We start from the raw sequence: 22,302 nt of genomic DNA, 5'->3' as shown, positions 1-22,302 counted from the left end.
ACCCCTCCCCTCCCCTGGGGCGGGTCACGTGAGCCGGGCGGCCGGGCGGCGCGGGCTGGGGGAGGGGAACAGGAAGGGCCTGGCGGAGGCCGATAAGACGGCCGAGCGCCCGGGCGAGGCGTTGCTAGGGCAGTTGCTAGGGCGGGGCTCGAGGGACCGGCTATAAAGGGCCGGCGCGGGGTGGGGTGGCGGGCGTTCCGGTTAGGTGCGATAAGCTGGGGGTGTTGGGTCGCCCTGCTCGGCGGGCCTTGGCCTTGCTCCTTCCACTGTGTGGTTATTTTTGGGTCGCGGAGAGTGGTGGCCTGGGAGGTCACGGCTCCTGCGGGGGGTGGGGTGGGAGGGGAGCAGCCGCAGTCCCGGAAGCGGTTTTGGGGGGGCCGCTTCCTTCCAGCCCGAGAGGCCAAGGAAGCGACCCCAGGAGGTCCCCAAACAACGGCCCGCGTGGCTTTTCCTCAGGTCTACGGAGCCCTCTCGTTGCAGAAGCAGCCGCGCTCAGCTTGGTCTGATCTCCGCCTGTTTGCACTCGGCGCTGTCTCTTCCTCGGCCCTGTTTTCCAAATATGTCACAGCAAGGGGGCCCTGGTGAGAGGCGGTGGCCGGAGTGACGTGGATGGTCACGCTGCTGCAAGTCTCCAACCATCACTTTCCTTCTGCGCCATGGAAACACGCTCGTGTGCATTTGCATGGAATAACTTTAAGGCTGGGGAATCAGAGGGAGTCCCTTCCTAGTTAATATGCTGATATTAGGGTATTTCGAAACTCTCGCACAATTTAAAAAGCCACTCGTTGGGGGGATAGGAAGGGTGTCGGGAGGCATCTGTGCCTCCTAAACACAGACGTCCTGGCTCGCAGAATGGCATTCTCTGCTAAGATGCTTGGCAGGTGAGACTCATTGCTGAGGGGGAGGCGATAAAGGGGTTAGAAATCATTAGACTGTGGCAGTATGAGCAAAAATAGAATTTCAAGGCCTGTGAACTTAAAGATGATGTTGTCTTTGTTTCGCACAGGAGGGACAGTGAGAGAGAGGAAGAGCCACTCCATGGGGATTCCAGTAGATGGAAAAGGACACAAAATAATAAAGATGGGTTGTGCCTAGAAAGCAGTATTTTGCAAAGGGGATGTCTCTCCAGGTATGTGTAAGCAACCCGAAGTCACTCTATAATCTCCTCCCCAGCTCTCCGTCCCCAGGGTTCCGGACAAAGTAATCTAGAGACCTGAGTCCAAAGCCTTTTCTTTGTTTATTCGTGGTTTCCTCTTTCTGGGGATCGAAAATGGCTATTTCAAGGATCTGGGTTCTTTCCCTGCTACAAGTAATCATATATCAGTTGAGGCTTACATAACATTTTGTGTCAAGATAATGCTTTGTATCCTGTAAAGATTAATTAGTCTTTTCTAATAAGGAAACACCATATCATTTATTACTAACATACATAGTCCTCCCGAAACCTGAAGTTTGAATGAAATTGTTCACTTTTTATCCCCCCTGTTGCATCTAAATTCCTATTCTTAAAAACGTCCCAAGTATTGAATAGGCATTTGTCAATTGAAATATGAGATAACTATTGTTATTAACTTCTCAAAAACACACATTTCTTAAGCAATATGTAATCTGTTGCTAAACATTCATAATAATCACCTAACACCGTGACATATGCAATGTAAACGTTAAATAAATATTAGTTGGATATTTGATGAATTACTAATGTACTAAGTCAAATGAATTATTCCCAATGTACATTTGAAGGAACATATATATATATATATATATATATATTTTTTTTTTTTTTAAAAGATGACCGGTAAGGGGATCTTAACCCTTGACTTGGTGTTGTCAGCACCACGCTCTCCTAAGTGAGCCAACGAGCCATCCCTATATAGGGATCCGAACCTGTGGCCTTGGTGTTATCAGCACCGCACTCTTCCAAGCGAGCCACAGGCTGGCCCTGAAGAAACATATTTTGCACTAATATAACACATTCTATACCAAGGATGCAGAATTCAACTTGGATTGGTCACTATTCATTTAAATAATGGGGAAATTGAGGCCCCCTAAAGTTAGGGCTATGGCCAAGAACATGTCAGTGGAAAAAAATCTAGAAAGACAGCTGATTAGCTGGGTTGCTGAGGGTATGTGGTGGTCTCTAGTAGAGCATGCGATGTGGCCAGATTGGTCAGTGATGAAGGAAAAGAAGGCTACCACCTTTCCCACCTGCCTTTCCCATCTGCCTTCCCCACCTCATGGTGTCAGATAGGGAAGGGACAGGAAGGCACTTGTTATGTTGTAAGAACTAAATGGTGAATGGGAGGGGGACCGGTTCCTCTATTGACAAAGAGTGTAGCCCGTCCTCCTAGACCCATATTTGGTGTTCTTTCCCGTATACCACGCTGGCTTTGTTCCTGCCTATGTTCTGCAAAAGAATGACTCCGGTTATACATTTGCTTTTTGAGGACAGCTCAGCTGCCACGAGAGGGACACTGTGAGAGCATCCTGAAGCAATGTGCAATAATTGTTCACTGCCAGGAAATGACAGCACCAGACAGACAATGTTTGTGTGGCAACCCATGACAGGGGCCCTGCTGAGCCAAATGTCATGCTGGTCTGCAAGAAAAGGAAACAGAGCTGTATGCTGGCAATTTCCATAACAACAACAAGGCTCCTACTTGTGAATCCACAGACCATATCCATGTGTGACATACAAGTTGCACTTCTGTGTTTCCAGCCATGTTCATGCTCAGAGGAGAGGAAAGATGGTTGTTAATATCGTCTTTATGACAAAAGACAATGGGACAGGTTGACTTCTCCTGTGCCACAAATGCAAAACTGCCATGAACTCCCAAATTGGCCAGGATTGCCTCATAGGTGGCTCCAACCCCAGGAACAATGAGGTCAGCTCCTAGGATGGAAAAACAGCTTCTGAGTAAGAGCTGTGTAGTCCACACGGGGATGATGTGGGAGGTGGAGCCTAAAACAAGCCCCAAGCTGCGTGGCTGCCAGGGAAGGCACAGCTCCACCCTCCTTCCTTTATTGGAGAGAAGAAAACAGGACACATCAAGGGTGAGGTGGAGTTGAGAGGTAGAAAATGCTTGCATTTAGCACTGATGCTGGGAAGGAGCATGAGAGAGCAGAAAAGAAGACCAGGGCAGAGGTGCAGAGCACAGATAAAAAGCTGGACCCACAGTCTGTGCTGAATCTAGAAGCCCACCTCTCTGTAGTATCAGCAAGATGAAAGCAGCTTCCTTCAGGGTGGACTTTCATCAGTATGCCTACCATGAAATCACTTAGAGATCACAAAAACACTAGTTGACAAAGCCTCATTGATTTTCATTATTTTTTCCATCACCATCAAATGATGTTTTATTTAAAAATTTTAATTTCTGTCATGCTAATCACTGTACTAGACTGTAAAGCAAAACCAGCATAGTGCCTATGTTCCAGAAATTTAGTATTTCAGCACTGGAATTTTTTTCAGCATTGAATTTGATTTCTCTCTAGTCAATAAAAGTCCATGATCCTATATGAATTCTGCATAGCCAAGCCTTTCAAAAAAGGATTTAACTTGCTGGAGAAGTGGTAGGTCTTTGGGGTGTTTTTCTTTAGTTAGTTGACATTAGTGTATGTTCACTGTTATTAGAGTTCTCCAGAGAAAAGAGCCAATAGGATGGATGGATGGATAGACAGATAGATAAGGAGGAATTGGCTCATGTGATTATGGAGGCTGACAAGTTCCAAGATCTGCAGGGTGAGCTGAGACCTCTGAGAGCTAGTGGTATAGTTCTCATCAGAAGGTTGGCAGGCTGGAGTCCCAAGAAAGAGCCAAAGAAAGAACCAGCTTTTCAGTTCGAGTCCTCAGATCCAAAGGCAGGAAAAAGCTGATGTCCCAGTCTGAAAGCAGTCAGGCAGGAGGAATTCTTCCTTACTGAGGCGAAGTCAGTCTTTTGCTCTATCTAGGTCTTCAACTGATTGGATAAAGCCCACCCACATTAGGGAGGCCAATCTACTTTACTCAGTCTACAGATTTAGATGTTAATCTCATCCAAAAACACCCTCACAGGAACACCCGGAATAATGTTTGACCAAATATCTGGGCACCCCATAGCCTAGTCAAGTCAACAAATAAAGTAACCATCACATCCACTAATGGGGCATATTGCCAATAAAGAAGTAAGCTTCACTATTTTATTTAAATTTAGTTGTGGCAACTAAAGAGGAAATATTATTTGGCAAGTAGAGAGGGACTGGCAAAAAGGCAGATGTTTTTTACCCCCCCAACTTTTTGCTTTTTGAACCCAGGAAACTCATTAAACTGCTTTACACATTTGTTTCTGAATGGTTAAAGAGCTGCAACTAGGGCCGACCCCATGGCTCACTCGGGAGAGCTGCGGCGCTGGGAGCGCCGCAGCTCTCCCACCGCGGGTTCAGATCCTATATAGGGATGGCCGGTGCGCTCACTGGCTGAGTGCGGTGCGGGCTACCCCAAGCCAAGGGTTGCGATCCCCTTACCGGTCACGAAAAAGACAAAAAAAAAAGAAAAAAAAAAAAAAAAAAGCTGCAACTATGACTGTTCTTAGAATTTACCTTTCTTTTTTTTCTTTTCTTTCTTTTTTTTTTTAAAAGATGACCGGTAAGGGGATCTTAACCCTTGGCTTGGTGTTGTCAGCACCACACTCAGCCAGTGAGCGAACCGGCCATCCCTATATAGGATCTGAACCCGTGGCCTTGGTGTTATCAGCACCGCACTCTCCCGAGTGAGCCGCAGGCCGGCCCTAGAACTTACCTTCCCATCACAGGGTTTGGTCGAAGTTCATAACTGTGAATTCTTTGAGATTTTTTTTTTAAATGAAAGGTGTTGTGCCTTATCACTTAAAAGGTTTGGACTACTGCATTAGTTCAGCTTTGAGTAAATTAGCTAAATGTATTTTAGTAACTCAGCTGTCTGGCTAACTCACCTATCTGGAATACATTTTTTTTTTCCCCCCCCCCCCCCAGAACTGGATAGTTTATAAGAAAATGAAATTTATTGGAACATTTTAAAAAATTTAAAATAGAAATAAGCCCTAAGGCTTCTAAATAGCTAAAGTCTGAGCAGTTTACTTGTAGAACCCTAGGCTGTTTGTGTTTTAGAAAGGATTCTAACAACTATGGTGGTCTGCCTCACAGCCTACAGAAAATCAGAAATTAGCTATTATGAAGTGGGGAGACAGGCAGGGGGCAGAGCAAGATGGGGCTGCAAGAGGCTGGTGTGGGGACAAGAAAGAAGTAAAAACTGCCAGCCAGAGTGATATAAAAAGACAAAACAAACCAAACAATGCAGAAAAAGAGCTCAAAATCACCACCATTGGGGAATTTTTTTTTTTTTTTTTTTTTTTGGCAGCTGGCCTGTACAGGGCCACCTTGACCTTGATGTTACCAGCACCAGCACCACCTTGACCTTGGTGTCACCAGCACCAGCACCATCTTGACCTTGGTGTCACCAGCACCACACTCTACCAAGTGGGGAAAATTTTGTATTAGGCCAAACAATGTGGCATACCACAATAGACGCTAAAGACATCCTTTTATTGCAGAAGAGTATTTGGATCCCTGTACTGGCCAGCTGCAAATAAAAAAATAAATAAACAACAACAACAAAAAAGGCATATTGCAGAAGAGTAGAGGCATGATCATGCTGAGAATTCTGAACCCTGATGGAAAGGCTCGGTTATGTTCAGCATATCCTAGTTAAGATGACTAGGCAGGGTGATACCAAAAGTAGAATTTTGAACATTTATGAGTTTATGAGTTAAACCCCAAGAATCAAAACTCAGCTATCCAGAACAGAATTTCCTGCAAGTTCCAGATAGTGAAGGTCTTAGCTATTTAGGCTCTCTTCCAAGAAACTTTTGTATTTTAATGTATTTCAAACAGAAGGTAAGATAAACTGCTTTATGTACAAATAAACAATTTCCTCCATGTTACTATAACATGACATTGATTTCAATACATAAAGTTCTCTTTAATTACTCAGAGCCTTGAAAAACAGACAGTCTGTGCTGCTCTGGATAAGAAAGTAAGGATGAAAATGATACAAAAATTCTCTCCTCTTCTTTTAATTAGGAGAGGGGTTTTCTCTAAATTTTTACCAAAAATCTACAACCCAGGTACCTGGGCTACATACAGGATTCATAAAGGATATGAAATACATGTTTATCCTGTAATCACTGTTGAAATCCTCTAGACATGGGAAGAGGGAAAGCAGTAGTGTGCATTATGTTCTGCTGTTAGGAGATGCAACTAATTTACGTACAGTGTCCTGATGATGTTAGGATTAAATTAGAGCAGTGTTTCCCAGAGTCTGTTCCGTGAAACACTAGGTCACTACAATGCACTATTATAAAATAATTCCATTTCGAACAAATTTGGGAACACTCCTATCTTAGCTTAGGCTGCTATACCAAGGTACTGGGTGCCTTACACAACAGATCTTTATTTCTAACAGTTCTGGAGACTGGGAAGTCCCAAGGTCTAAGTAGGGCAGATTCGGTTCTTTTTCCTTTTTTTAGATTTGGTTCTTGGTGAGGGCCTTTTCCCTGGTTAGCAGATGGCTGCCTTTTCACTGTATGATCACGTGGCAGAGAGAGAGAAAGAGAGAGTGCTCTAGTCTTTTCCTCTTCTTATAAGGGCACTAATCCCATTACGAAGATTATGGGACCTCGTCACCTCCAGAGGCTCATCTTCTAATACCATCATATTGGGTGTTAGATCTTCAACATATGAATTTGGGGGGGTCAAAACATTCGATCTGTACCAACTCCCATACTATATGCCCCCTTTTAGAGATTCACAGTTTATTAACATAGTAAAAGCCCTGAGAAATTACGTTATCTTTGCTGAATCCAGTATTTTTCAAACGTATTCGACTATGGAACTTCTTTTTAAGTTACACCTAATAGCATGCCCTGGAATTAGTATTCAACAAAGCATGAGGTTGAGGTTTGGAACTACAAAAAGCCAGAGACACTGACCACAAAGGCACTGTCTCCAATTCCTCAGGGTATTCTGGAGCTCAGTTCCTTTTAATTCATAAAACACACACACTTTTTTCTTGACACACCACTGAAATCCACTTTACCGTATATTTTTTTCTTGTTGTTAGGACCAATGTGGTGAGCTAAGTCTTTCTTCTTTCTGCCTCTTGGTGAACAAGATAGTAACTGAACACGACTATATAACTTGTCCTCTTTGTGCTCACGTGCAGAGTCAGTAACCACAAAGGAATTTACTGTGTAACAATGAAACTCTGTATCATAGCTCACACCGAAGATTTAGAGGCCTGCAGATGAGTGGGTTGTTTAGTTCAATTTAACCACCATTTATTTCTTATCTCCTAAGTGCAAAGAAAGGGGTGAGATGGAAGGGACTTGACAAAGAGATAGCAAGATAAAAAAGGCAAGGAACCTCTCTCTAGATGCTCTAAAACCATAATAAATAAAAAATCATTGTTAAAGCATTTCAGACTACAAAATGCTGTAATAGACACACAAGTGCACACAAACTACATCCCAAAGACACACAGCAGGGAGCGAGAGAGAGACAAACGACTGGTGTTTTGAAGGGGTTTGCATTGGCTAGGCTATTAGTTAAAAAAAAATCATTCATGACACACCCAGACACATACATGCTTTATAGAAAGGCCCAGAGGAGGAGAGCACACGGTTTGTTCAGGGAATGGCAAGAGACCACGTAGCAGGGAAAAGGGTGGAAGCCATAGAAGATAAGGGCTGGAGAGGTAGGTAGATTGGGTTTTTATACCAGGCTGGGATGTCTGGACCGCACTCCATAAGAAAGGCTTTGAGCAGTGAAGAGACATAGTCCGATCTGTGTTTTGGAAAAATAACCCTGGGGAGAGATTGGAGGCTTAAACAATAACAATACTAGCAACCATTTATTAAGTAGCTGTGACTTGGATTGAGTGTCCCCCCCAAAACTTGACCCCCACTGTGCCAGTGTTAGGAGGGTGGGAAATCCTATTCCGTAATTGAAAGCTGGGGCCTTGAAGAGGTGATTAGATTGCAGGACCACAACATAATGAATGGATTAAAATGGTAATGAATGGATTAAAAATGGTGGCTCGGAGGGCTTTAAAAGAGAGCAAATGAGGAGGTTAATCTCTCTTTCTCTCTCTGCTTCCACGATCTTGCAATGTCAGAACCCTGGGTCACTGTCGCCACCGCCAGATATGTTCCTTGGATTTTGGACTTCCCAGCCTCTGAACTGTAAGCAATAAAATTTTTCTTCCAAATCACCCAGTTCCAGATATTTTGTTATAAGCAACAGAAATGAACGAATACAAGCTATCTCTCTTTTATAAGTGTGGGAACAGGCTCAGAAAGGTTAAGCAACTTGACTGAGGTCACACAGCAATAAGGAATCAGAGCCAGGATTTCAACTCAGGTCTGACTGATTCCACAGCATAACGACTAATCAGGCTCTTGCCAAGGGCCAGAGGGGCTGAAGGCCTGCAGGCAGTGACAGCGAAAAGAAAACGGGTGGAGGCACTGAGGAAGCACACTTCTTCATGGTGAGCTGGTGTCCTCGAAGAGAGAGCAGAGCCTGGAAGATAGATGATCTTGGAGGAAGAAACAGGGAGACATTTGGTAAATCTTCCCGAGTGTCTTCTTCCTGCCAGAAACCCTCCAGATCACTGCTGAGTACTAAGCAAGGCATCTCAGGTGGGAACATTCCCACTGTGTCTTTATCTTTAATATACTTCTTGCCAGGTTTCTTTTCTTTGCCTTTCCATTTATATATGAGTTTCATGTGCAGCCTGTCAAAGTCTTTGTCGTGAATTTATAACAATATTCTGTTACTGTCTGCATGAATCTGAAAAATGCTTGTGTGTTTGCATCATAGATCCTGTGTAAGTAGGAAAACCCAATAGAAGAGGCTGGATTCTGTTCTGATATTAATGGGATGCACGTGTAAATGAAGGAATTAAGACTGTGCCTGCCATCATGGGTTAGGTTCCTTTGTGTGATTATTGTAATTTTGGATAGATTCCTTCTTTGTGCTTTGAAATTATTGTTTGCTGTGGATGAGGCAAGAGGGACTATGTTATAATTTCGACACTGTCTGTGATTTATTTTAGGGGAAAAGTGGCTTCCTGGAAATACCATTATCTTTTCTTTGAAATTTCAGCACCCACAAGATATAAGACATAAAGATGGGATTCCTCTGTCCGATATTTTCAAATATTCCAATTGTACTGGCTTCTTTTTCACAGTCTAGATGCATATTTATGTTTCATGTATCTCAAACTTAAAAATCTTCCTCGGTCCCATGCCCCTTCGTCACTTCCACTCCTGATCCCCTCCCTCCCAGCCATCTTCTTCAGAGGTGTCTCTGGGCTGGCCACGGCTCCTTGGCAAGCCATGGCGGGTCTCTTTCTCAGCGCTCTGCCATCTGGATGTCCCACATGGATCTCAAGATTAATTACCTTCCCCCCTACACTGGCTTTATCTTTTGTTTTCTCTAACTCAGTGAGCGGTGCCACCAGCTATCTCCCTGAGCATCAGTTTGTAAAACTGACAGTCATCTTAGATCCCCATGCTTTGCCAGCCCCATGTCTAATCAATGTCCAAATCCTTCACACCTCTCTGCCAGCCCTTCTCCCGATGCTAACACCCTGGTTCAACCATCATGGTCTCTGGCCGGGGTGAGCTCCCTGCCACCACCTCTAACCCCCCACCCATATGCCACACTGCTGCCAGAGCCATCTCCCTGAAACCAAATTTAATTGTGTCGCTCCCTTGCTTACAACTCTCCAATGGCACCCTGGGCTTCTAGGCAAGAGTCCAAACACCTAAGCCAGCCCCTGCGTAACGCTGCGTCCTGATATCCACCTAGTCTCACCCGCTGGCCCCTACCTGTGCTCAGCCACGAGACTGCTTGTGTGTCCTGTATTCACACCTCACGTCTTTGCTCAAAATGCACCTTCAGGCTTCTCCTATGCCTGTCTTTCCCAACCCTCCCTTCCCTCCCTGGTAGCATCACCCATCTCTTCCTCTGTGCCTTGCTGGACCCACGGCCAACTCTAACATAGTGCCAAGAACACACGTCGCCCTGTCCCCTCCTTGTCTTCCTGTGACAGACTGCGGTCTCCTTAAGGACGGGGACTGTGTCTGACTTATTTTCATGTTTCTAGCTTCTGGTGCAGCGTCCGATAGATGATTGTTGCTCAATAAGTATTTGAGGAAAGAGTGTTGATTAATTTCCATCAGCTTCTTTATTCTTGGCAATCTTAAATTTTTATTTTTGGGTGGCGATAATATCCCACCTATGTTTTAATTAGCAGATTTTAACCTTTCTTTCTCATCACTGTTTCCAGCCTGTAAAGATTCTGATGTTCATATTCTGAGTGGGAGGGAAAGAGGAATCAGAACGCAAAAGGGGAATGCTTGGTTAAGGTGAGACAGGTCAAATGGAAAAGGTGATTGGTCCCCATGCGATGGTGGCAGGGGTAGAGAGGTGGGGGATGGTTCTCTTTAAGACTAGGGAGTCAGGTGCAGTTGTATTTACATTCAAATATTAGATTAAAAAGGCTTAGTATTAAATATTAAATTAAAAAGGTTTGTCATTGGGGAGGGGTTAAGGGCAGCAGAATAATCTTTAGTCCTGGAGATTTGTTTGCATAAAATCTATAGGCAAACAAATATTCTTACTTTTAATATAGTCAAATTTACCAGTCTTTCCTTTATAGTTAAATGCTTCTTGTGTCTTATTTGAGAAGTCTTTTCCAGCTCTGAGGCCTAAAAGATTCACCTATGTTTTCTTTATTTCTTTTTAGCAGCTGGCCAGAATAGGGATTGAACTCTGGACCTTGGTGTTATCTGCACCCTGACACCTATATTTTCTAATTAGAGTTTTTACATTTTGTTTCTGATATATAAGATCATAATCCATTTGGTGTTGATTTTTATTTATAGTGTGGGGTAGGGATTCAATTTTATCCTTTTTCATATTGATAATAATCTTATCCAGCCCCATTCATTGAATAGTCTTTCCTTTCCCCACTGGTCTTACATGCCACCTCTGACATACAGCAAAGTTCCATGCCCTGCCATTCCATTGGTCAGTTTGTCTATCCCCAAGCCAGTACTGTATTGCTTCAATTACTGTATTTCATAATAGGCTTTGTTATCAATAGGGTAAGTTGCTCCTTGCTGATCTTTTACAAGCATCTTGTCTCCTGTGTGCAATAAGAAAAACCCAAAAACAACCCAAAAGCCTATCAAGAGGAGAGTAGATAGATAAGTTGTGGTTTATTCCTACAGTGGAATATGATTCAGCAGTTAAAACAAAAGAACTACAGTTTATACATAACAATGGTTGTATCTTAGCAATAAAATATTAAGTGAGGTGATGGCCCTTTCCGCAAGAACTCCCAGCTGAATTTGTATAAGGTAGAAAGATAAATAGGAAAATGTCACCCACATGTGACAAATAAATGTTGCTATGAATAGTCTTCGTACTGTGCCTTTGACTGGAAGGGCTCGGAGCTCTTCGGGCACACCTGCCTTACCATTTATTCTGATAAGAGTCCTTGGAAGGTTATTGAGGACGTTTGTCCTTGCTTTGTGAGGCCCCAGCCCTCAGCTTCTGACCATATGTGCACTGACCTACCAGGTGTTTCCCGAGCTGGAGGGCTCCCCAGGAGGACCAGGCAGGACTCCTGAGCACATGAGCAGATTTCCTCCATCAGGCGGTGGCCAGGCCTTCATATATCTTACCCCAGCTTGCCCAGGCTGCTTCTGAATCATGCAGGGAAGCTCCTTGCCTGACCTCTAGGGCTGAGAGGCCTGGTACTGCCAGGAGATCCTTTCTCTGAGCAGAATCGTGGCTCCAGCACAAGAGGAAAGACAGGTAGGGAGAGTGGATGAGACTACACATAGCCCACTTTTGGCAAAACGAAGTAATTCCTGCTCTTCACATGCAAAAACTGGGTTGCAAAGAAAAGGCAAAAATGGCTATTTACACAAATATGTATACATTTTTTTCTTTAAAGATGACCAGTAAGGAGATCTTAACCCTTGACTTGGTGTTGTCAGCACCACACTCTCCCAAGTGAGCTAACCGACCATCCCTATATGGGATCCGAACCCGTGGCCTTGGTGTTATCAGCACCACACTCTCCCGAGTGAGCCACAGGCCGGCCCCTGCACAAATATTAAGCACACTCAAGGGAGACAAGAAAACATCCTCCCCCTGCCCCTCACCAGCTTTCTCCCTCTGTATATACGTTTTCCCTTTAGCACCACGCTGAGAAGTTGTTAAAATAGATTGCTGCGCCCCATCCCCAGAGTTTCTGGTTCTGTAGGTCTGCGGTGAGGCCTGACAATCTGCATTTCTAACAAGTTCCTGGGTGATGCTCTTGCTGCCAGATGGTTGGGGGCCACACTTAGAGAACATGCTACAGACCATGAGCAATATAATTGTGGGAAATCCTTTGGTCCTGTATCTTGGAGCATTCCAAAGGAAGGCATTAGAAAATCTGGGGTTTAACTGTATGATCTCAGGGCCAGCCCATGGCTCACTTGGGAGAATGTGGTGCTGATAACACCAAGGCCACGGGTTCGGATCCCTATGTAGGGATGGCCAGTTAGCTCACTTGGGAGAATGTGGTGCTGACACCACCAAGTCAAGGGTTAAGATCCCCTTACCAGTCATCTTTTTTAAAAACAAAACAAAAAAAACCTGTATGATCTCTAAGGTCTCTTATGGGATCAGATCCTATGATGAGAACACACAGCAATTTACAAAGAGATTTGTATTCTTTTTCTTTTTTCTTATTTGTGGCTGGCCAGTGTGGGGATCCGAACCCTTGACCTTGTTGTTAATCACTCTCTAACCAAGAGAGATTTGTATTCTAAAGGTAATAAGCCAGTTGTGTACACCTCAGGAAGCATTTTTCTACAAAAATAATGTTACATATAAGTGGTGGTTGGAGGTCCTAGTCCAAATCACAAAAAGCCTTTTTAGCCCCATAGTTTACCTGAATTAATAGTATTATTTCAGCTACAACTTACTATAAATTGTATTTTCTCTCTGGTTCAGTGCATCTCCTCTTCCAGATTAAGGGGCCTCAGCAGACGCCACCAACTGTGCTGGGGAGGAGACTGGGAGGTTTTATCAAGTTATCTCTTACGTACTTGTATTTGCCCAGGAGAGAGACTTCCTCCTTCTGTGGAAGCATTTCCTGAATCAGGCTCAAAGGGCAGTTAGAGACTGAGAGTCCAGGCCTCTCCAGTACTCATTTGCTTGTTTTCCTAAAATCTGGAATCAAGGGCTGCCTGCACTGATGTCCCGTGCAGGGATCAATTGCCAACAATGAGCCTCTGAGGTCAGCACAAAGTGTCCGCATGCCCTGAGCACTTGGTTAATCAATGGAAGATCTATGTGCAAAACCCACACCTCCTAATTTAGGGTCTGGAGGAGAGTCTTTTTAATGTGATTTCGTGGTTGTTTGAATTAAATTGCAGACTTTCTTGGCATGCCAGTCAAGGGGGAAGTCTGAGGACTTCTAATTTCACAATGAGTCAAACGAATGTTGTTCCTTGCAAACCAGGAAATGGTGTGACCTGATCTGCTAAGGAGGGAATTAGCATTTGGTGTATAATATAACCCTGGCTCTTCGTACATTGGATTTTTTATTCCTGGAAATACAAGCCAGGAGTTGGCTTTATGATCATACCATATATAAGCCCTGTCTGGTTAAGTGTGGTTGGGTTTTTCTTTTTTCTTTCCTGCTGGCAGGTGAGAACATTTGACTGTTTCCAACACATCCGAGGCATGCTATAACAGCATCTTGTTGTGATTTACTGCTTAATTATAGCTGTATCCATGTCTGCCTGGGCCTGCAGAAGTATTAGAGAGCTCTTTTTTTTTTTTTCCCACCTAACATAGGCAGTCATAGTTACATACTCAGAGAAAACATTTTTTATGGTTAATGAATTATTGCTAAAGTGGTACCAATCCAAGTCAACCAAAACAAGCATGCAGGAATAAACAAAGAGAAAGGAGAGAGGAAACTTATCAAGGAAAATGGGGGCTGGAGGAAACCTAGGTTTAGATGTTGAAGCAACATTCTCCAGCTTGAGTCACAGCAGATTTTCAGCTGGTAATCAAGAGATCACTTGAGCTATCCTACGAGAGAGAGATAGAGATCCATAAGGCTTCATGAAGAGCCGAACTCAAGCCAAAATCTGTGTACTCAGACAAAAAATCACTTTGAACTGCAGTAACTTGAACGTGAAGTTCCTGATCCAAGTAACTGCAGGCACAATCGTGATGCCTGGGAGCCCGTGAGTGAGACTAACCAAGAAGCTGGCATCAGAAGTAAGGCTCAGAAAACCAGCTGCAGAGTCTAACATCTCCCTGCAGGAGGACGGCAAGGATTTTTATTATCTTCAGCCTTATTTTAGTTTGTTTTCTCTGAAATCCCAGGCTGTGTTGGGAAGTCACCTCTTAGCCATCATCAGCGGAATAGCCCTGGACTTTCTGAGAAAACTCGAGGGGTGCTGTGAATTTTGGTGCGAAGATTTTAAGGAGTCACAGGAATCATCATCATAATTCCAGACTCTTTTCAAGCCTGTTTCATCTGAAGATCTTAAAGACCTGCATAAACATTAATTATTCTCATGGCACTGCGTGGAGGTAAATAGGTATTAGGAATCTATTAGTCTGTTTCTGACGCTTCTCCTACATTGGCAGACTTCAGGTTCCATCCCATTACTTACTTTAGAAAGAAAGTATCCCCCCCCCCACCACCAGTTTGCAATGAAAATGAAATTGCCTGTCAAGTACATAGTTCTGGGCCAAAATCCGTGGGATGTATGAAGAAGTTCTGTATAAGGAGGAATAGTCCCTGCCCTCGAGGAGTTTACAGCCTATTGAAGAGAAGAGAAGCATGCATATGATGAATGATATAAAAGTGATTACACGACAGGATATGTTTTGTGTAAAATGAGAGGTTCTCAGTGGGAGGGATCACCATGGATGCTGGTAGCCAAGAACTGTATGAAGTAGGAAGGATTTGGACTGAACTTTGGTTACTCATTGTGTGTGTGTGTGTGTGTGTGTGTGTGTGTGTGTACGTACACACACACGTATACATTGCAGGAGGGGATAATAGCATGGGCAAAGGTACTGAGGTAGAAATATGCATGACTTGTTTAGAGGACAGATATGCTGATATTGCTGGAGTCAGGGGAATTAGAGGAAGAAAAGATTGCAAAGCTGGGTGCATCAGGACCGGTGAAGAGCCTTAATTACCTAATTCTCAAGATTTTGACTCTCAGTATATTCCAGCATAAATTAAGTAAGATAAAAAAACTGGCCCATGTGAATAGTTAAAGCTCATGCTTGATATGAAGTAATAAAGGAATGGAATTGGTTGCAGAAAAAACATGAAGCAGGGTGGATTAGAAGAGATGGTTTAGCTACAGCAGTAGTTCTCGCAGTGCGGTCCCTGGACCAGCAGCAGCAGCATCAACTAAGAACTTGTTTGAAATGCAAATTCTTGGGTCCCTGTGCAGACCTGTTGAATCAGAAGCTCTGGGTGGGACCCAGTAATCTAAGTTTTAATCAGCTTTCTAAGTGACTCTGATGCACGCTAAACTTTGAGAACTACTGAGCTAGAGTAACAATCTTTTTACTAAATAGGCCAAAATATAGCAGAATTCTCTCTGCCCAAATCATGCTCTGCATATGCAAAAAACAAACTGTTAAACCAATTATTTGAATTAAAATATGTGCCTTGGATTGAGTGTCCCGGCAAAACTTAACCCCCACTGTGACAGTGTTAAGAGGGTGGGAACTCCTATTACAGTAATTGAAAGGCAGGGCCTTGAAGAGGTGATTAGATTGTAGGACTATGCCTTAGTGAATGGATTAGTGATGGTGGTCAGGGGTGTGGTTCTGAGGGCTTTAAAAGAAGAGCACGTGAGAGTCTCTCTCTCTTTGCTCTGCCATTTTCTGCCACGTGAGACCCCTGGGTCACTGTCACCACCACCAAGACCCTCACCAGATGTGTTCCCTGCACTGTGGACTTCCCAGCCTCTGTAACTGTAAGCAATAAATTTTGTTTTATTACCAATTACCCAATTCTGTGTATTTTGTTATAAGCAACAGAAACAGGCTAATAAAGTATGCTTAAAATGCTTTTTAATATGTAAAAAATTTAAATGTACACAAAAGTAGACAGAATAGAACAATAAGCCTCTATATACCCATCACCAGTTTTAACAATTATCAAGATTTTTCTACACTATCCCTTTCTCTGAATTTTTTTTTTAATCCTAGATCTTATTTTGATTCACCCCTGCATATTCCACTATACGTCTCTTAAAAACATGCACGTGTTCTTATGTGACCATCATGTCAATATCACACCTGACAGAATGAACAATACTTCTTTGGTTTTGTCTAATCCCCAGACTACAATCAAATGTCTCCAGTTGTTGAAGTACAGTCTGTTTAATTCTATGGTCGCTGGCTATTTTCTATGATACCCACCTAAAACAATAAAATGTAGAGAGATACTAAGATGGGAAAAAACTTTAGATATTTTTCTTTGCCTCTTACAAAGAATATTCCTTTTAGACATAGATAAGTTTGTATTTGAGCAGGAGGGTGGATTTCTTCCTCATCATCTGAGAATTGAATAATATTGTCTGTGATCTGAGTTTCCATTTGGATGCTGTGACATCATGCTAGTTGTCAGAAAATGTAATTAGCTGGGATGAATCTCAGTTGGTGTAAGTACAGCTCCCTCCTGTATATCAATAGTTATTTGCTCCTTTCTCTGTATAGTCAGCATAAAGTTTTATTGAAATGTGTGGTGTTTCCTAACACTGCCTTGGAAACACCTGTGCTGTTATTATCCCAATATATATATATTCAAAACACAGCAAAATATTCTCAGTGCCTTCAAAATATTCTTAGTTCTGCTAATTTCCAGAGCCAGAGACTAACACTGATAATTATGCACACTTTTATAGTGCTTTTAGGCACTTTACTTATACTAACTACTGAATGTTTTAAAAAAAAACCAATAAGAATGCGCTTAAATGATGCTAAAATGGCAGGATAAAAACAGACAAGTGAAATCACAAGAAGATAGTGGACCAAATGTTTAGGTACAGGGAAATGGAATTTTTTATTAATTCTCTTAACAAGTCATATTTTTCTGATTGTGTATTTATTATATTCCGTTATATATGATGTGTCATTTATAAAATAGTAGAAACTTTGATATTTATAAAGGAATTTCATTAGTATATGCTCAAGACATGTACATACTTACTGTATGTGTACTTTATATTCTTACAATTATAATTTGAGTTGGAAAATATAACAAAATACGAAGAGTAAATTTAGGGCAAAATCAAACTATACCACCTCTTAAAACTTCATGCAAAGAGGCTGGCTGGTTAGCTCAGTTGGTTAGAGCGTGGTGCTAATGATACCAAGGGCAAGGGTTTGGATAACTGTACTGCCCAGCTGCCAGGGAAAAAAAAGTGAAAAAAAAATTTTTTTTCATGCAAAGACTGTGGATTTTAGTTATTTCATTTTCTTAACCTTTTTGGGGGGGGCAGGGGAGATCTATCCCTCTCTCTTGTTCTTATTACTTCCTACTTTTCCCTAGACCATTTCACAAATTTGTCACTTTATGTTTTATTTAGATTGATTTGTAAGGTTGGAAATATTGTAAGCAAGTTGATAAAGTGTAAAATATAATAGATAATATTGAAGATAAGAGTAAATTCCAAAAATAGTTGACTGCCTCTCTGTATTTTTTGTTCTCTCAGTAACAAAGCTCGCTGCCTTTAATTATAGTCTGAGACACTGTGTTGAAATATTTAATCTCTGAGTAATGACTGGATTTTAGTTTCCTAATTGGCATCTGTGTGTTTAGCGTCTCTGCCAAAGCCCAAATCTAAGGATGATCACACGGTACACAATGTGGACTGTACTTAAAAACACTTCTGATACCTGCCACCTTAGCTCTGGGGCAATAATGTTATAACAAAAAAGGGAAGGATAGAAACCATATATTTTATAATTCCACATATTTTTTAATGTCTGGCCAACAACTTGCTTGTTAGTCAGACAAAAAATCCATATGTAATCAGCGCATAGTGAAGTATAATTGCGTCCCCGAAGTTGCCCTTGGCCTTGGGAACATGTCTAGCTCATTCTCGAATGGTATTTCAGGTACCTGGGAGTAGTTCCCAGAAGATAATGCTCCACCCACAACTGGATGACTTATTTAAAACCTTGTGAAACCAGCTTGAAAGGACTAATAGGATTGGTTAGGTAGAGAAGTTCTCGGCTTAAACTCCATCCACCAAAATCTTTTTATGTTTTCCTAGGTGGAGAATCCAGAGGAGTGTCACTGGGGCATCTTCCCACTGTTGTTAACTTCATATTGTTTGAAACGACCTGCCAATCATGCTCTGCCACACACCTCTTTGGTGAGTCCAGGACACACACTGTGGGCATGGAGCCTACAAGCTCACATTCCCTGAATAATGCATGTTTCCTTTGCTCGTGTTTATCCAGCCTAAAGTTACACCTGGGTGAAGGTGGAGCAAGAGGTGGAATTACAGAACCCAGCTGTTCTATCCATCGAGAACAATCCGAAGTGGAGAGGCCGAATCGTGGACTGAACAGGCTCCGTGGGTGAATGCAAAGGGTCGCTCTTTCAGATATGGACAGGGACAAGGTTCTACTTTTCGCAGTCTAGCTAATTTGAGGACACAGACCCCCATACATCTGACAGCAGTGTCTTGAGCCTTAAGTAAGAGCTCAGGACAGGGGACAGCCAGCTATGTTAGAAGCTTTGGCGCTCCCTTTTTGCCTGGAGGCCGTGGCGCTCCTCTGAAAATGAAAACCACTTTCCTTCCAAGCATGCATACCACCATATGGGACTGAGATCGGACCCCTCCTGCACCAAGGTGATACAGGGAGTGACTACAGGAGGCCACTCCCAAATACTGAACGTCACTGTGTTTTACTTAACAGGATCAAAATGAAGCCAGCTCTCACCATGGCGGGCCACTACCAGCCACTGGATGACAGTAGCCAGCAGACCAAGGTGACTGGTGTGGTCGCCCCGTCTGATCTTCACATCACATTTCCCTTTCCCAGGCACAGCCCAGAGTTAGAACTTTTACTTGCTGCAAACTCAGATGAAGGGGAGCCAGTCACATCCCAGACACAGCGCCGGGTGCTTCCACGGGGTTCTCTCTGCTATGCTGTAAGATGGGGATTTTCTCCTCCTGTTGCAGAAGGGGAAACTAACACCCGGACAGCCTGAGTAACATGCAGCGGGTCAGGGGCGGTGCCAAGAGAGGAACCTGGGTCTGTCTGACTCCAAAGGTCGTGTTCTTCCCACTTCCTCATTTTCTACCCAGAAAAGTACCAATTTTTAGATAAACAAACACTGTGACCCATCCATACCTGGGCATCAGCAGGTTCTCAGTCTCACTGTGGTGGAGCTCACTGGGCTTCCTTGGGTCTAGTTAGAGGTGACAAGTGTGTTGATGACATGAGGCCATAAGATCCCCTGCCTCTTAAGAATCAATAACTTCATTTCTGGCTGAAAACACTGAGTTGACAATGTTCGTTGGACCCTTTGTCACAACAAGGTTTAATTCTCAGTCGAGAGTAGACAGATCGGCTGGCATTGTCACCTGGAAAGGAGTTTTGTGTCCTTTTATGTCCTCCCTCTCTATCTGGAAGCAAAAATCTGAAGTTCATTTAGCCATATCCTCTGTAACTAACTGAAAGAGAAGCGAGGAAAGTGTCCCCAAGAAGCCCTCAGGCATTTGTTCACCTTATTAATTCTGCAGGAACAACTCAGAGGCACTTGCAGACTTTTAACCCAGAGCTTCACATATTCCCATGCCAAGCCTCTGGCAGCAGGGCCACATGGCTCAAGCAGACCTGAACTAGACCTGTGCACAGCACTGTGTCTGCAGGACCAGGTGGGCACTGGAACCTAAGACCATCTGTTCACCCAGTGTATTTTTATTTGTATTTTTTTTTTTTATCTCTAAGGGCTGGGGTTAGATGTTTATGATGCCAGCAGGTGAGCCCACAAGTGCCGAAGCATCATGTGCTCCTGCTTTGATTCTCTCTGGTCGATGCTGTTGGCCTCAGTTCTCCTTTGGTGCTTGGAGAGACAGTGGGAGAGAATGAGCCGATCGCTGTTTCTCCACAGTGGGGCAGGATGAAACCTTGCTGTGTTCCCTCCTGAATCCATTGCCTAAGGACCAAGATATTCTTTTTTTGAATGAAATCAAAGTGGTTTGAATGAAATCAAAGTCATTTAAATAAAAACTAATGATATCTGGGGCCGGCCTGTGGCTCACTTGGGAGAGTGCGGTGCTGATAACACCAAGGCCACGGGTTCGGATCCCTATATAGGGATGGCCCGTGGCTCACTTGGGAGAGCGTGGTGCTGACAACACCAAGTCAAGGGTTAAGATCCCCTTACCGGTCATCTTTTTAAAAACAAACAAAAAACTAAAGATACCTGGTTTTTGGAAACTCTGGGAATAGAAGTCCTACCTTTAGAGTAGAAAGGTAGCTTTTATTCATGCAATCAACAAATGTGTATTGAGAGCCTGTGACGTGTCAGGCATTTTGGCAGGTGTTGTAGATTCCACAGTGAGAGAATACACTCGAATTCTGTTCTCGTGGCACTTACAGTCAAATGGAAGAAAGAAGCACGAAGCAAACAATAGCCCAGATGAGTGTGCAATTATAACTTGTTAGCACAATATCAATTTATATAATTTTAAAAAATAGAAACACAATCACTGATTTAAAAAGAAACACATAATATATTAAAAGCGTAAAAACATAAATGGGTGGCTGGCTGGTTGGCTCGGTTGGTTAGAACATGTTGTTATAACACCAAGGTCAAGGGTTCGGATCCCCATGTCAGCCAGCCACTAAAAAATTAATTAATTTAAGGGGCCAGCCCGTTGCTCACTCGGGAGAGTGTGGTGCTGACAACACCAAGGTCACGGGTTCGGATCCCATATACGGATGGCCGGTTAGCTCACTTGGGTAAGCATGGTGCTGACAACACCAAGTCAAGGGTTAAGATCCCCTTACCGGTCATCTTTTGGGGAAAAAAAAAAAATTAATCTAAAAAAAAAAAAGGAAAGAATTACAATGAAATTTCTTATGCTAGTTCCTCCGAAGAGGGAGAGAGGAGACAAGGAGTGGCCGGAGGGGCAACAGTGTTCAAATGGACTTTAACCATACCTGTTCTACGTTTGATTTCTAATAAAAGAAAAGAAAAATATTTGAAATAAATATGGGAGAAAGTTAACGTTCATTAACGTCGTTAATTCTGGGTCATGATTACATAGGTGCTCGATATGTTGTTCTCTGTATTTCTCTAAATTTAATTTTATCATAATAAAAATATATTTACAAATATTTTATATCACAGTGATGATTAAATGCTAAAAAGAAGAGATATATGGGACTGTGAGATGTATATGAGTCCCGGGCTGGGGGGACCATGGCCAGGGATGCTTCCCTATGGACGGAGGTGGGCATGCAGGAGTCAGGGAGGCTTTCTGCACCCAGGCTGTATTAGTCAGGGTTCTCCAGAGAGACAGAACCAATAGGAAATTTGTATAGACAAATGTATGAGAGGAGGTATATTAGGGGAATTGGCTCACGTGATTACAGAGGCTGAGAAGTCCCATTACATGCCATCTGCAAACTGGAGAACCAGGGAAGCCAGTAACATGGCTCAGTCCAAGTCCGAAGGCCTGAGCACCAGGGGAGCTGGCCTAGTCCAAGTCCAGGAAGGAGAGTGTGCCAACTCCAGAAGAGAGAGCAAGAATTCACCTTTAGGAAAGTTGACTTTTTGTTCTACCTGGGCCCTCAGTGTTTGGGTGGTGCCCAGCCACATTGGGTGGGGACAGATCTTCCTTACTTGGTGCACTGATTCAAATGCTGATCTTTTCTGGAAACACCCTCACAGACATACCCAGAAATGATGCTTTACCGGCTATCTGGGTATCTCTTAATCCAGTCAAGTTGACACCTAAAATTAACCATCATACAGGGATGGCCCCATTAGCAAGTGACACTGTTGAGAGACTATTTTGGAAGCCCAGAGATGGCAGGGACTTGGACTAGGGTAGTCACAGTGGTGAATACAGAGAGAAATGAATGGGCTTAACAGAAATTGAGGAAGTAAAGTCACAGGACTTGGTGGTAGAGTGTATGCAGGCA

The 22,302-nt window shown here is 43.2% G+C and overlaps 1 long non-coding RNA gene across 2 annotated transcripts; it reads left to right on the top strand.

Annotated features, from left to right (window-relative positions):
• Window positions 1-349: 349 nt before the first annotated feature.
• LOC134366450 (uncharacterized) lies at window positions 350-21,423 on the top strand. Of its 2 annotated transcripts, XR_010022322.1 has the most exons (4): window positions 350-881; window positions 1,007-1,129; window positions 18,408-18,509; window positions 18,598-21,423. It is a non-coding gene; the product is annotated as an uncharacterized LOC134366450 (long non-coding RNA). The 2 variants fall into 2 exon arrangements; XR_010022323.1 differs by lacking the exons at window positions 18,408-18,509; window positions 18,598-21,423 and adding an exon at window positions 8,186-8,262.
• Window positions 21,424-22,302: the final 879 nt, after the last annotated feature.

This window comes from Cynocephalus volans, chromosome 18 (assembly GCF_027409185.1).
Source record: "Cynocephalus volans isolate mCynVol1 chromosome 18, mCynVol1.pri, whole genome shotgun sequence".
NCBI lineage: Eukaryota > Metazoa > Chordata > Mammalia > Dermoptera > Cynocephalidae > Cynocephalus > Cynocephalus volans.
Note: the sequence above shows the minus strand (reverse complement) of the source record. Positions and strands in the feature narration are given on the sequence as shown.